At 38.8% G+C, this 15099-nt stretch overlaps 1 pseudogene across 1 annotated transcript; it reads left to right on the top strand.

The window, feature by feature from the left end:
* Nucleotides 1–71: 71 nt before the first annotated feature.
* On the top strand, nucleotides 72–14200 carry LOC309812486 (small ribosomal subunit protein uS2-like; annotated as a pseudogene). Its single transcript has 2 exons — nucleotides 72–212; nucleotides 13304–14200. The product of its transcript is annotated as a small ribosomal subunit protein uS2-like (transcript).
* The last annotated feature ends 899 nt before the right edge of the window (nucleotides 14201–15099 follow it).

Consider the following 15099-nt stretch of genomic DNA (forward strand, 5'->3'; position numbering starts at 1 on the left):
CCGGGGGGCCCGTGTGCACACGGCCGGGCGGCCACCAGGGCGCGGGGGTGCCGGGGGTGAAGCCGGACACCATGCAGCCGCCGCTCGCGCTGCACGCGGGTAGTGGAGAATCCCTGCTGGGCCTCTCAGCCCCGCCGGGGCTCACCTGGCACCGCCGGGGGACGGAAGAAGTACCTCGCGCGCTGGCGAGGGCCCGGAGCTCCCTCTTTTCTGTAGGGGCGGTGCGGGAGAGGTCACTGGGGGCCTAGCAAACAATTCGCCCCGTCCTGCTTTATGGAAATGTTTTTAAAGCTTAATTAGGATCTATATACTCAGGCCATTGTCTTACCCTTGTTTTTTTTAAACAATTACTTTAGTGAATGAATACTCATTGAAATCACTGTTGACTCAGGATTGAATACTGCTAAGGGAGATGCTGTTTCCAGAGTCGTTTACTGCTGCTTCTTTAGAAATTAAGATCGAAAGAGAAGCGATAGGTTATTAAACGTGGAGATCACCAACCCAGCCAGAGTTCTGAAAACTGTACATTTTTGCTGGAGAAGGTTTTGGAGTCGGAAAGATAATGCAACAACAATAATAGTAGATAAAACCATTACACGATGCGCTTGATTACATACCAGGCGCCGTGCTACGTACTTTCCAGAGATTATCTCATCAAATCTTTTCCATAAATCTATTGGATAGGTCCTGTCATTTTTATTCCCAGTTTATAGTTGATGCAACAGTCTTAGGTCAATTTTCCCAAACCACAGCTAGGAGATGGCAGAACTTAACTTGAATCCAGAGCCCTGGCTATACAGCTTTTTGTTTGTTTCTTTGTCTGGGGCTTCGTTGAGTCTTTGCTGCTGCGTGTGGGCTTTCTCTACTTGCCGGATCTGGGGGCTACCCTTAGTTGCGGTGCTCGGGCTTCACATTGCGGTGGCTTCTCTTGTTGCGCAGCATGGGCTCCAGGCCCGCGGGGCTTCAATCGTTGTGCCTCGAGGGCTCTAGAGCGCAGGCTCAGCGAGCCATGTGAGATCTTCCCGGACCAGAGATCAAACACGTGTCCCCTGCGTTGGCAGGCGGATTCTTAGCCACTGCGCCACCAGGGAAGTCCCCTATAGAGCTTTTAAAAAATACTTAAAACAAATATTAACTCTCCAAACCCCGCCCCCTGCCCTCCCACCCCCCCGCTTTTTTTTTAGTCTGCGCTGTGTCTTCATTGCCGCAGGCGGGCTCCAAAACCCTCTTATATTTGTTCTTATAACTGGAGAACACTAAAAAGCATTTTATTAATTTTTTAAAAGAAAATATTTACTAGACATTAACATCAATAGTCTATGAAGTAAGGATAATGTGTAAATTTAGGAATTAGGTATTTTAATAAGAGAGTAGGATTCCAAATTTGCCTTAATTAGTTCAGTGTGCCTTTTTTAAAAAAGAATATGCCAAACCTATAACCATGAGAAACAAGAAACTAGGTAAAATTTGAAGCTCACTGTGTTAATTTTCTATCACCGCTGTAACAAATAACCAAAACTTAATCGCTTTAAACAACACAAATTCATTATCTTACAGTTTGCAGGTGAGAAGTCCAAAATGGATCTCCCTGGGCTAAATGTTGGCAGGGCTGTGTTCCCTATAGAAGCTCTAGAGAGTTCCTTTTCTTGCCTTTCCAGGCTTCTAGAAGCTATCCAGATTTTTTGGCTCATAGCCTCCTTCCTCTTCAAAGTCAGTTGTGAGTTGAGTCCTCACATCACCCACTCAGCCCTTCCTTTCTGCCTCCTTCCACTTCTAAGGACCTTGTGATTACCTTGGGCTCACCTGGATAATCCAGGCTATACTCCCTAAATCAGCTGATTAGCATCATTAATGCCATCTGCAATCTTAATTCCCCTCTGCTACTAAGCATAGCCTATTGACAGGTTCTGGGGATTAGGATATTGACATCTTTGGGCGTGGCAGGTGTGCATTATTCTCTCCACCACACTCAATAGCGAACAAATTCAGGGAGAACATGGAGTGGAAATGTGGGCTTGTTATGTCACTATGCATCCTCCATCAAGTGCTTCACTCCAAGTGGCTACAGAGCTCTGACTAGGAGACTACCTCCCCCTCCATGGTTACGAAAATAAATGTTTGAAAAACCCGAAAGTTCACAGTATTAAATAATTACTTTTACTTTCAATCAAAACAGTGCTACAAACCATTTTAAGCAGAAGTGAAAAGAAGTCCGAAAACAGAAGCAAATGCGGCGGTATAGGAAAATCATATAACTAATGACTCCTCTCTGCCAATCCCAATCTTAACACAGCCAGCCTTAAGGAACAATTTTGGTCTGCCAGAATCTTCCAAAGAGTTGCATATATATTATGCACAAAGGAGTTACACTCCTGAAATGTATCATTATGGTCTAATGGAAAGGGAAAGGAGTTTGAGAAAGGTTGATTCTATTTCAGGCTCTGTTGCAGGCTCTATGACCTTGCCACCAATCAGGGGTTTAGCAGCGTGGCATGAATAACTGCAAAGGCTCCCCAGGTGACTGTAGGTGCTGCACTGATGAACATCTTTGTTTATTTTACCAAATGAGTATAAATTAAAATGTGTATTTTTAAAATGTATATAATATATACATGTATAACACACATATATCAAACAGATGATTCCAAGTTGATCATTGCTTAGAAAGAAGAAATTTGAAGGGTCAATTTAAAAGCAGTTTAATGTATAACATTAAATAAATATAACTGGTAGTAAAGGAAGGTGTATATCGACAAAAATCATGACATTGGTAGAATGACTGAAGCTTGGCAAACATCAATCTAACTGTACTAATTTTATAAAACCAATAAGAAGGAATAGCCTAATAGGTTAGAACAGGTTTAAAGAAACCGGGGAGTAGACCTAGCAGAAATTCAACCCAATTTCTTTTCAATCAACTGGATAATTCATCTCAGGACTCAATATACTAATCTAGAGTGACTCGCTCTCTTTGCTTCCCTCCCTCCCTCCTTCCCTTCTTCTCCCTCTCAGTTGTTTCTCCTCCTCCCACCTCCACAGCTCAATGGCTTTCTAGCTACACTAATACCATCACTGACTTTCTCATCCATAACTCTGTATCTGTTGTGTCCTTCATACTGATGCGCTACAGTTATGCTGTATAATCATGATACTTGAAATCAAAATGAAGAGAATATGAAAGCAGATACCAAAGAGGTTAGAAGAGCTAGCATGCAAATCAAAGACTGTGGGCAACCTCATCAGGAGGTCAGAAGTGGGTCAGAAAGACAAAGATCTTTCTTCGGTGTAGGCTTTTGAGAGGAGACAAAGGCCAGCATCTAGTCCCTTAGCAGAAGAAAACCAGGAGCTACTTGAAAGTGAACAAGAGGTAGGGCTATGCCCCAAATGGATAGGAAGCATCAGGAATTTTTTCTCGTAGAAAAGTAGGCTGCTGTTATAGGGTGCAGGGAGTTCAACATTTGATACGTTGGGAAGAAAGTCTATCCATGATTATCTAGTCTTTACTTGCATACTTTCAGTGCTAGTTGGCCCACCATGCTGTTTTTGATTAATCTAATTGTTGGAAAGATTTTTCTCTTTTGAGCCTTAACATTTGTTGTTGTTTATGTTAAGAGATAGGTTTAATTTAGTAAGTAAATCTAGTAAGTCTTGTGCATGTGAAACATCTGTTTGTTCACCCATTCTGGCTGCCCTCTGTTAGACACATCACTCTTTGATCACAAAACTTCCTCTGCTGAGAACTCTGGTTGCTTGCCACTGTTCTTGGAATAAAGAAAAGCAAAGAATTTCAGGCTTCCCGGGTCTGGCCCCTCCCTGCCTCTCCGAAGTCAATTTGTGCTGTGCTCCCTGCTCCAGAGGCAAGAAACCTTTTCTGTTCCTCAGAGTTCCCTCCCATTTCAGAGCTTTTGGTTATACTCTTCCTTCTGCTTCTGCAGAGACCACTTTGCTCAAATCTCCTCTTTACCCAGTAAATATTTTCTTATTCTTTAGATCTCAACTCAATATTCCCTATATTCTCTTCCTCAGGCAGGTTTTCCCTAACCTCTGATTTGATCAACTCCCCTCTTATTATAAACTCAAGTATGAATTCCCTCTTTCGTAGCATTTATGAAACATTTGTTTGTGTGATTATTTGATTAAAGTCACTGACTATGACTGTCCTCACTCATTAGTTTATCATCAGTGTTTAGTACAGTAAGCAGAACACAGTGAATCTCTTAAATACTTTTCGAATTAGTTTACTGATGCCAGGCAGGAGGCAGGAATTGGATAAGGCCCAGAGCTTATACACCGTCAACAATTTCTCACGACAATCATGTAAGGGAGATAATTTTTCTGTTTGATAAATAAGGAAACTAAGGACCAATAAGGTTAAATAATTTATTCAAGATCCCTCGGTTGGTAAGTGGAAAAGGCATGATATAATCCAGGCATGTGGACAACGGTTAGGATTTTTTATCTGCTCTACACATCTCCTATTCTTCTTCCTCTGCTACTAGCATCCCACTTTCTTTTGTAGAAATCACACAAGATGATCCCATGTCTCTCAGAAGGGATTGTCATTCACAAGGCTTTGCCTCCTCTTCCCCCTTCACTGTAAGGATGGGTCTAGGATCCAGGTCTGGCCAATTCCCTGATTGGTGAGGTATGGGTATATCACCTGAGGTGGGCTAATCAGAATCCACTGAGGTATTTTCCTGCTAAAGTCAATTGGAAAGATTACCTCCTTCCTATGGAGTTGCCACAAGCTACAAAAATGTGAAGCTTCCTTTATCCTGTTGGTGTCTGGTTTGACCAGCCTTAAAAATGATGAAAGATATCCGTTCACAGACTATTCTTTGAAAAACCCCAAATTTCTTATATTCAGGGAATACCAGCAAACTCATTTGTTTAGTTTTTCTTTGATTATAGAATAAAGATTAGAAAATATTGCCAAGGATAGTAAATACTTAAATTATTGATAGTCAGCCTTCTTTTCCCTTTACACTGTGCTTAAAAATTAATCACAGGTCCAATTTAAAAACAACAGCAAATAATTACATTCCTGAAAAAAAGTTGAGCCTGTATGATATCAAATCAGAGATATTTTTAACTCTTTTATGAAATCTAGAGATGTTTACAATATTAACTCAGAATGTTCAATTTAGTGTTGTTAATAAATATTGATCACGTATCAAAAGGAATTTGGTTGACAAAAAGAAAGGAGTGTTTCCTGAAGATAATTATAATATACAAAGATCATTATCCTCCATGGATATCAAATAATCTAGAAGTTATTAGACATCATGACCTACTGAAAAAGTGAGATTATCAAGAAATTCTAAAGGAATAAACTTATTTAAACATTCCAGTAGAAACCTGAGTAAAAAGGAATCCAATGGATCTTAGAGAAAGAATTTCCTGGTACACTTAAAACTATTAATTCAACTTTGCAGAAATAACTCATTATTTATTCATTAATTAATTCATTTGACAAAATTTTAATACTTCCAGTAATTATAACAAATAATTTTAAATTACTTCCAATAATCTCCTCTAAAATGTATCATTCATTTCTGTTATCACTGCCTCACTTCAGAGCTGATGAATCTCATTTAAACTATTGCAGTATATTCACCAAATGTCATCCTGTCCCGTCCACTTCACCAAATATCTTCTTCCCATCCACTTCATCATCACTGCCAACATTACTGTAGCATCTATAAAAATCTAGGCACAGCACCTCACTGTCTATAAATGTATTCTGATTCTCCATACCTAGAGAATAAAATCCGAAGCTCCCCACAATTTGGCCACAACATTTGTAGCTCCCTAGACTCATCAACTGCACTAGCCACTTCCTTCCAACTAGCCATATTGGACTTCTCAACATTTTCTCTTTGACACCTTTGTTCCTGTGTTCACATTGTTCTTTTAGCACGGAGTAGTAGCTTCCTCTCTATTTTCTGCCTGAAATCTCCTTTTCATCATTCAAATCCTGGTTCAAATAACACTTCCTCTTTGAAGCAGAGTGGTTGCTCATTCCTTACAAACTTCATTAGGCTTACAATGAATGGGAAAATTATTTTGTAATCCATGAGCCCTCATTCAGTGAAGGAGAGAAGGATACTTCTCAAAATGTGCTGAGTGAAAGAATAAAATGAGCTGTGGAAATTTGATGGGAACATTCTAGGGAGAGAATATGCATATGGGGGCTTGGTAAACGTTCACTATGTCTTCATGTTATTTTTTTGCTACTAAAAGTTTAACAAGTATTTTTTGACTCCAAATTTATTTTTTAATAAGTATAATTATTTCATTTAACTTATATAAATGTTTCTGTTTATGTCTTTTTCTAATCCTTAAAGATTTTGGAAATTGAGTTATTTCACAAACACGTAGCTTTTAAAACTAGAAGAAAATTTTGATAAAATGTGGTTTACACAGTTAATCTACATATGAAGAATTGATGCTACAGACAGGCTTATTTGAACAAGGAGTACAACACTTTTCTCCAGAATTGACTAATGAAACACTTTCTGGCTAGTCTGGAAACACTACTTCCGAGGAATCATGATCAAAGAGTAAATATTCTACCCTTGTTTATAGTAAAGAGTGATTATTAATAAGACAGTGATTTTAAGGTTATTTAGAGGAGAATTTCTAGAGAAGAGAAAAAGGTAGAAATGATTTTCTAAATAATATGTATATTCTGGGAATATGCTTTTCTATAGTCTATATTCCCAGAATATAGGAGAATGTTGAGTATATATATATATTAGACAATCAAATACCATGAACTGTTACAACTTTTATATATTTTACTACAGGTCCCTCTTCTCCATGACATTTAAAAATATATTATTTAACTCTATGTTTTTGCATAATTTTCCTGGACATTAAGACTTTCATATATGTCTCATAACTTTTATGTGTATTAGATAAATTAATTTAGGTTGATGTTTTTGTCAGTGATGTTATCCTCTCCACTTATCTGATTTTAAAAGAGATTTGTGACTTCAACTGTGGCAGTGTTCTTTTGTACATTGTACTTTTTTGAAATGTGTTCTCTAATGAATCATTTAAATGAGAAGTTTCTAGAGTATGGTTTATTTCCTAATTGACAAGTTTGTTCTATACAACTCTTGAATGGCACAGTTAATAAAGAATATAGAGACATAGACAAGTGCACTAGTACTTTGTAAAGCTCTAATGATATAATATGACTCCCCTAGTTATCTCTTCCTTTAAAAATTATAAACAGGCAATAACAGAGAAGCTGTCATGTATTTGGAAACTTCTTCTTTCTTTCTTCTTCTGCAAGGTGGTGGGTGAAAAGAATTTGACATTTAAGGCAGCTAGGGAACAGATAAACTTTACCATTGTGGGTTCCAAAGTCTGAAATAAGCATTGTGGATACTTTTTTTTTTTTTTAGTGGATATTCAACTTGCTTGGACAAGTAGCAGATTTTTCATGTCTCCCTCCAGCGTCATTAGACCACTTATCAAGTTTGTATGAAAGACATTTGTTAACAATGTACCTTATTGTCTATGTTTTACCTCAGCTAGAAACTATTTGCAATGACCCTATCTTCAGAGGTTATGGGGATCTTGACCAGTTTTCAACCTAGTCTAAAGAGGCCTTGAAGGAAGAGTGGCTTTCAGAATTGAGATCCAAGCTTAGAATGGCGAGTAAGCCCTAGCCCTAGACATTGTCATCTTAGCCACATACACTGGCCACCCTCACCCACCTTCCTTTAAAAAAATTTGTTTTCCTTTCAAATCTGTCATTCCATACTGTGGAGGCTCCCATGGCAAATCCCCGTTACCAGGTTTCTTATTCTGAAGACTATACCCGAGGTGAGACAGTGGATTGAAAATAAGGTGAGCTGATGATTGTCATAATCATTGATGTTTAAATATATGTTTTGTTTCTCATTGATAAAGAACGCATGCTTAAATTGGATTGATTATTGCTTAAAATATGCAGTGTGGTGTTGTGCGTGTGTTATTTGACTGAGGGTACATCCCAGGTGCTGGAAACATTCTATTCAAGAATTTCAGTCCAGGGCTGTCCAGCTAGCTTTCAAACTAGAAGTTCCATGCTCTAGAGGTTACTAATGCAAGCACTTCTATTATTCATATCTATGCTATAAAAATTTAGCTTATTTCAGCATAGATTTTGGAAATAAGTTAGAAATAAGAATGTTCGCTATTATTCATAAACAGCATACTATATGGCAAATAATTTTTCAGAGGTGAAAATTGTGCCTTATTGACCAGCATCATTAATGTAAGAAGACCATCTCATCGGCAAAAATTAAAGCTCTTCAGGATACCTGTACTGGCTAAAATTGTTCTAGAAGCAGTCATGAACAGGGTATAATAATTCAAGGAGGCCTGAAGCTTTTAGCAGTAGAAATAATGCTTTTAAGACCTGAGCCCTAAACAGACTGGTTCCAGCCATTGGTGTGAGAGGATTTCTAGTGATGTGTTCGTTTTGAGAAAATATTTCAGGTAAGATGCTAATGGAACACTTAACTGTGTCAAGAGCTGGTACTCTATCAAGCTATAAAGAATATTTTGTGTCACCTGATTCAGGTCTATTTGTCAATATATTGGTCTATATGTGTTGCAGAAATGGGTCTGTGATTTGCTTTCAAAAATGATCTGGTGGCCACATAATCTACCATAAAGAACCTAAGACTTTTGCATATTGAATTGGCTTGAGGTCTGTTCATAATTGTTTATGGAACACTTCCCAAGTGATAAGCACTTTGCAAATATTATTTAACCTTTATAGTAATCTATACAATAATCCTCAAAATACTCCTAGCAAAACCGTATTTTTTGTTTGGTTTTGGTAAACCATCTGTGCATAGGGTGATGCTAATCATTGTCATTATCTAGAGAAAGAGAAGCAAGATGATCAAATCCACCTATGAGGTGGGCACAGTTACCTGTTTTACAGATGCGAAAACTGTAGCCACAGGGTAGTTAAGTGACTACTCAAGGTCACACAGATGGAAAGTGCCCAATCTTGGATTTAACCTGTACCTGAATGACTCTAAAAGCCCATCCTTCTAACCATGACATTTTACTGCATCCCTTAATGATTTTTTCTTATTAATAGAAGAATTTATGGGCTAAGAAGTGAGTTAAATATTTCTGATAGTACAGTATTTACATTGCAGAGTTTTCTCATGGGGTCCAATGATAGAAAATAATTTGTCAAGTCTAGGGCATGCTGGGTAGCTATCAGGGCTATAAGATAATTAGACACTTTTCAAAGCAGGACTCTCAGCGTGGAAAATGTCCTTAAGGATTTTGATTCAAATGACTGATTTCATGACAATGAACAGCTCCAAAAGCAAAGAAATGTTCTTTTATGTAGAGCAAAGGAAATAGGCTAGCACTGAGTCTTTTCAGGGCAAACTTTGGAAGCTTAAGATTATCTGTGCTGATTTTTCCCCTAATCCACCTTATTGGGTTTCTGGTTACCCGACCTTAATATAGCTTGTACAATATCATCTCTGTAACCTTTGTGTTTGTCGGCTTATCTTGATCAACTATCAGTGCAAAGTGAGAAGCTGCCTTTCATCTGGTTTCCAATGGTGCTAACTAGGAAAAGAGAAACCAAAAAGTTTGCACTGAGCAGAAATAAAGTAGTAAAGGTATTAAAGCACTGAGAGCGAACCTAAAGAAGGTATTTGAAGAAGGAAGGCTTCCTAGGGAGAAGGCTCACTAAAGAATATCAACACCATAGGATGTTGTGAACAAAGAGGGTTGGCTAAAATCTTGATTATTTGCAGTGGTACAAAGTTTTCCTATTTGAACTTCAATAAAGAGTTTTTGTCAATTCATCCTTACGCTGAAGCTGTTCTCCTAAATCTAATGCATCAAAGATCTGGCATTGTTAAGGAAGATAGTCCTTGAACTCTCAGCAACATAAGCAGAACTGGCAAGAAAAAAAGAAAGTATGATGCTATATAAACCTTTCTCTCTGAAAAGAAAATAGAACAGGTTTGACTTTTGGAGCCCAGCTAAATCAGGCAGAAGAGCAGAGAGAGGCTTTGTAGTCAATGAGGGAGGGAAAAGTGAACAAGGAAGTTGTAAAATGCAAAATGATTAATTTTACAACTGTGTATTAAATAAAAGGAGGAGGTATATTTTGTGTATGTAACATGCTTCCTTTGACACTGTATGGTAGTGAAAAGAACATTGGCTTTTCAGTCAACAGACCTGGGATTAAATCCTGGCTTCAGCACTTTCTGCCTGGGAAATTTAGGGCAGATTCTTAAACCTCTCTGAGCCTCAGTTTCCCCATAGGTTAAATGGAGCTCCCAGTACCCATCTCCCAGAAGTGTTGGAGCCTCTATCTGTCACTAACCTTCTGTTTGACTTTGGGCAACTCAACCTCTCTGAGCCTCAGAAGCTCCATCTATAAGATGGGAATAGTCATGCTTTCTGGCTCCCATCTAGAACATTTTTCCTGCACATGTGGACAAAACATACAGGACTGATGCTCTTGATGGTTTTTGCTCTGTCAAATCAGAATAAAAATGACTGCCTAGTAGTTGCCTTCTAAAGATTAGACAGTAATACATTTCAAGTCCCTAGTTCATAGTAGCCAGGCAATAAGTTGTACACAATTGGCATGCAGTAAATGTTCAGAGAACATTGTTAAATTCTCATAAGATCTATTGGTGGCATTGGCTTACTCAATACTCATTTTCATAGAGAAAAATATATGCCATAGCAGACAACATATGAGACAAAAATTTCCCATATTTAATTGTGTTCTCCATTCTTCAAAGCATAATCGTATTCTCATGGAGAAGGATACACACATCATACTCCCTATTTTCCAGAAAAGAAGGCTGAGATCCAGAGAAATTTAGTGATATTCACCAGAAATGGTGTGGTTTAGCAGGATCAGGGCTGGAATCTCGATTCCTGAATTCTGTCCCTGTGATCCTTCCATCACCCAACAGTCTCACTGTCCTACGGTTCTGGTATACCTTTCCAGAAATCCTCTGTTAGGGTAAATTGTAAGAGCAAGAAATCAGCAATTAAGATAGGCTTTCCTCTTACGAGTTCACGATGTGTTGATATCCTTGGCTTATTGTTTCAGTTTTTTAAGTGTAAAAAAGGTAATGAATTCTCTGTAACATTTAGAGAGGAACAGAGAACTCATTTTTGCTGAATTGAGTGGACTTGTGCCACTATCAGCTTTGAGCCTTGAACTGATGGCAGACCCTTGAAAGTTGAAAATTAGCAAAATGTTTTGCCTTTTTCAGAAAAAAAAGATTAAAGTTTTTAAGATCAGAAATCAAATTAATCAACTCTAAATAGCAAAGGAAAAATTAAATTTTTGATCAATAAAGCAAATTGGAATACCAACAACATTATTAAATTTTCTTTGAAACAGAAGTCTTCTTATCATACATGGTTAATGACTACATATTGTTTAAAAGCATTGGGTTTATAAGAATCAAGCCCAAACTAACTTAGATTTCTTAAAATAGTTTATTTTCCCCAGTTAACTGCCTTAACATTTGATAAAAAATTTTTTCTTTGCAATATTAAAATACTTTTATAAAGTAACAGAAGTATAAGACGTGTAAATGTAATATAATATATATTTTGGTTCAGCCCAACAGACAATAATTTAGTTCAAACTACAGTACTCATAGGGAACCTATTCTCTAGGGCATGATGCTGGCCCTAAGATAACAGAGGTCTCTGTCTTTGAGAAATTCAGCATCTGAACTTTATGGTAATAAAAACTTATAGTTGCCAACTTTTGATTGATCTCTTGTTATGTATTAGCCACTTTGCCAAGAGTTTTGCATATGTTTTCTTATTTAATCCTCTCACCTCAATCTTTTAGAGATAGAGTTTTATTTGCCCCATTTTATAGATGAGGGGACTGTTTTTTTTTGTTTGTTTGTTTTGTTTTGTTTTAGATATAGGAATTTATCCTAGGACACAGAGTTCATAAATGGTTTAATCTATTGAATTAATATGCTAACACAAATATACAGACACAAACCAACAAACTTACATAAGTAAACACAAGTACTTGCAACTTCTATTTTTTTTTAAAAACTATGAATATATATATTTCCCTTTTTAAATGAGACAAAGGTGTTTGTTTTTGTTGTTTCTCCTGTCAGCTTATGCTTAAATAATGATTGTACGGTCATAGCATCATCCTTGTGTAGAAAGGGCAATGCATTTATAATCACACCGAGGAGTGCATAAGTCTCTCATGGCTATTAAGTCTCAAATGCTCTGACCCTGACACTTCATTTTGTTCATTTTTTAAAAAACATCAATTAAAACCAAAAGGTTATTTAAACATAGGTTGCTTTCATAATAGAACTTCTAATCTTAAACAATATTTGTGTTTTTTCCTGGGGAACTGTAGTAATAACATGCTTTGGATATACTCAGAACTGTGTTTTATAAAAGGATCCCAAACACACAAAGCCAGAGGACCTTAAACGTGAGTGCTCAGGGGCACAAGTGTAGGAGGGAAATTTAGGGAAACATGAGGCCTTACAAAGGATAGGCTTCCCAAAATTTATTTAAAGTTTTTGGGTAGAAAATTCTTCATAGAATATTTAGAAAAATATTGAAAGATATCCAGTTCTGTTTATACATTCAAGTAGTAGATTGAGTGACTATGTTAGTTTACTAGGCTGCTATAATGAACTACCCCAGACTGGGTAGCTTACACAACAGAAATGTATTTTGTCACAGTTCTAGGCTGAAAGTCCAAGATCACAGTGTCAGTGGCGTTGGTTTCTTCTGAAGCCTCTCTCTTTAACTTGCAGGTTGTTACCCTCTTGCTGTGTCCTCACATGGTTGTCCTTCTGTGCATTTGTGCCCTGGGTATCTCTGTGTGTTCAAATCTCTTTTTGTTATAAGGACAGCTGTCAGATTAGATTAGGGTCCACCCTATTGGCCTCATTTTAACTTAATCACCTCTTTACAGGCCCTCTTTCCAAATAAAGTCACTTTCTAGGTATTGGGGGTTAGGGCTTCAACATATAAATTTTGAGGGGACACAATTCAGCTCCAAACTGTGACCTTTAGCTGCAAAGAGCTGAGAATTCTTCCAGATCTAGAATGTCATGCATTTTCTTCAAAATTTTCACGGCATATAAACTGACCACAATTTAATTTGCTAATATAATGCTTTTATTTATTTTTTTTATTAAAAATGACATTCCTGCTTTTCTGCGTTACCCAGAGAGGGGTCCATAAGGCATTGTTCTGGGTTCCCCTCAGAGGTTAAAGGGAAACGTTCACAAAGTCCGGAGCCCTTGATGTCCTGCAAATGAAGGAGGAGAATTTCCTCCAGTTCCTTGGATCAGGAACCACTTAGGTGACACCAACCTCGACTACCAATTGGAACAGTACATCTACAAAAGGAAAAGTGATGACGTTACCTCATACACCTAAAGAGAACCTGAGAGAAGCCTCCCCTGGCGGCTCGCGCAGTTCTTGCCATTGGAAACGGGGCTGATGTCAGTGTCATATCCTCCAGGAATATTGGCCAGCGAGCTGTGCTGAAGTTTGCTGCTGCCAGGAGCCACTCGTATTGCCAGACACTTCTCTTCTGGAAACTTCCCTAACCAGATTCAGGCCGCCTTCCCAGAGCCACGGCTTTCAGTGATTATTGATCCAGGCTGATCTCGGAGGTGTTTTATGTTAACCTGCCTGCCATTACTGTGTCACAGTCTCTCCTCGGCGCTGTGTGGATATCGCCATCCCCAGCAAAAACAAGGGAGCTCCCGAGCTGGGTCTGCGGTAGTGGTTGCGGGGCGGGGCCCGCAGGAAGTTCTGCGCATGCGTGGCACCAGCTCCCGTGAGCCCCCGGGGGAAGTCAGCCTGATTTCTACTCTGCAGAGACGCTGAGGAGGCCGCTGCTGGAGAGGCTGTGACCCAGGAGGAAGTTCGGGGCGAATGGACTGCTCCAGCTCCCGAATTTACTGCTGCTCGACCTGAGGCTGCAAACGGGTCTGCAGGCGCCCTTTGCGCCCAACCAGCGGTTCCCTACAGCGCTCAGCCCACCACTGGGGACTGGACTGCGGCTTCCACTGCTCAGGCCACTGAACAGGTAGGAATGACCACTGAGTGGTCTCAGCTTGTTCTTCCACAGACTCTTAAACAGAAAATGGATAGATTAGTGGAGAATGAAGTTTCTTAAAAAAAAAATGACATTGCTGAATTAGCTTTAGTAGGACACTATATATATGTGTGTGTGTGTGTTTATATATACATATATACATACACATACATATATATGATGTATCCCCACATATATATGAATGTGTTTAGGTAGTAGAGAAATAGAGAGACAGCTGTGTTTACATCTACCTTTTTTTTTTTTAGAAAGGGCAGCTGGGCAGCAACTGAACTGAGATGATGTTTTTTTAAAAAAATAAATGTATTTATTTATTTGTTTGTTTATTTATGGCTGAGTTGGGTCCTCGTTTCTGTGCGAGGGCTTTCTCCAGTTGCGGTGAGCGGGGGCCACTCTTCATCGCGGTACGCGGGCCTCTCACTGTTGCAGCCTCTCCCGTTGCGGAGCACAGGCTCCAGACGTGCAGGCTCAGTAGTTGTGGCTCACGGGCCTAGCCGCTCCACGGCATGTGGGATCCTCCCGGACCGGGGCACAAACCCGTGTCCCCAGCATCGATAGGCGGACTCTCAACCACTGCGCCACCAGGGAAGCCCCCCATCTACCTTTTAACGCATACATTTACAACCAAAAGTATATACCTATTTATTGACCAATTACATATGACCAAATGAATAACCACAGTCATATTTTCACCATGCTAAAAGCATTCTGTTTAAAAATGCATTTGAAAAGTTTCTCTTTTAGATTAACCTATAGTTTCGTGCTACATTCAACCTGGTTTTTGGATACATTTGTATAGACTAAAATAAATTATGTGGGGTTGTACTATGAGTTAAGTCATCCCAAGTATGTTCAGTAAGAACCCCATGGTTGTGGACTGTATTTTCCAAAAATGGCTGCAAGAACGTTTCCAATCCCATAGACCGTGGCAATTTCCCAGTCCAGAGGTGGAGTCTATGTCT

This window comes from Mesoplodon mirus, assembly GCF_964341445.2.
Source record: "Mesoplodon mirus genome assembly, chromosome: 11".
Classification (NCBI taxonomy): Eukaryota; Metazoa; Chordata; class Mammalia; order Artiodactyla; family Ziphiidae; genus Mesoplodon; species Mesoplodon mirus.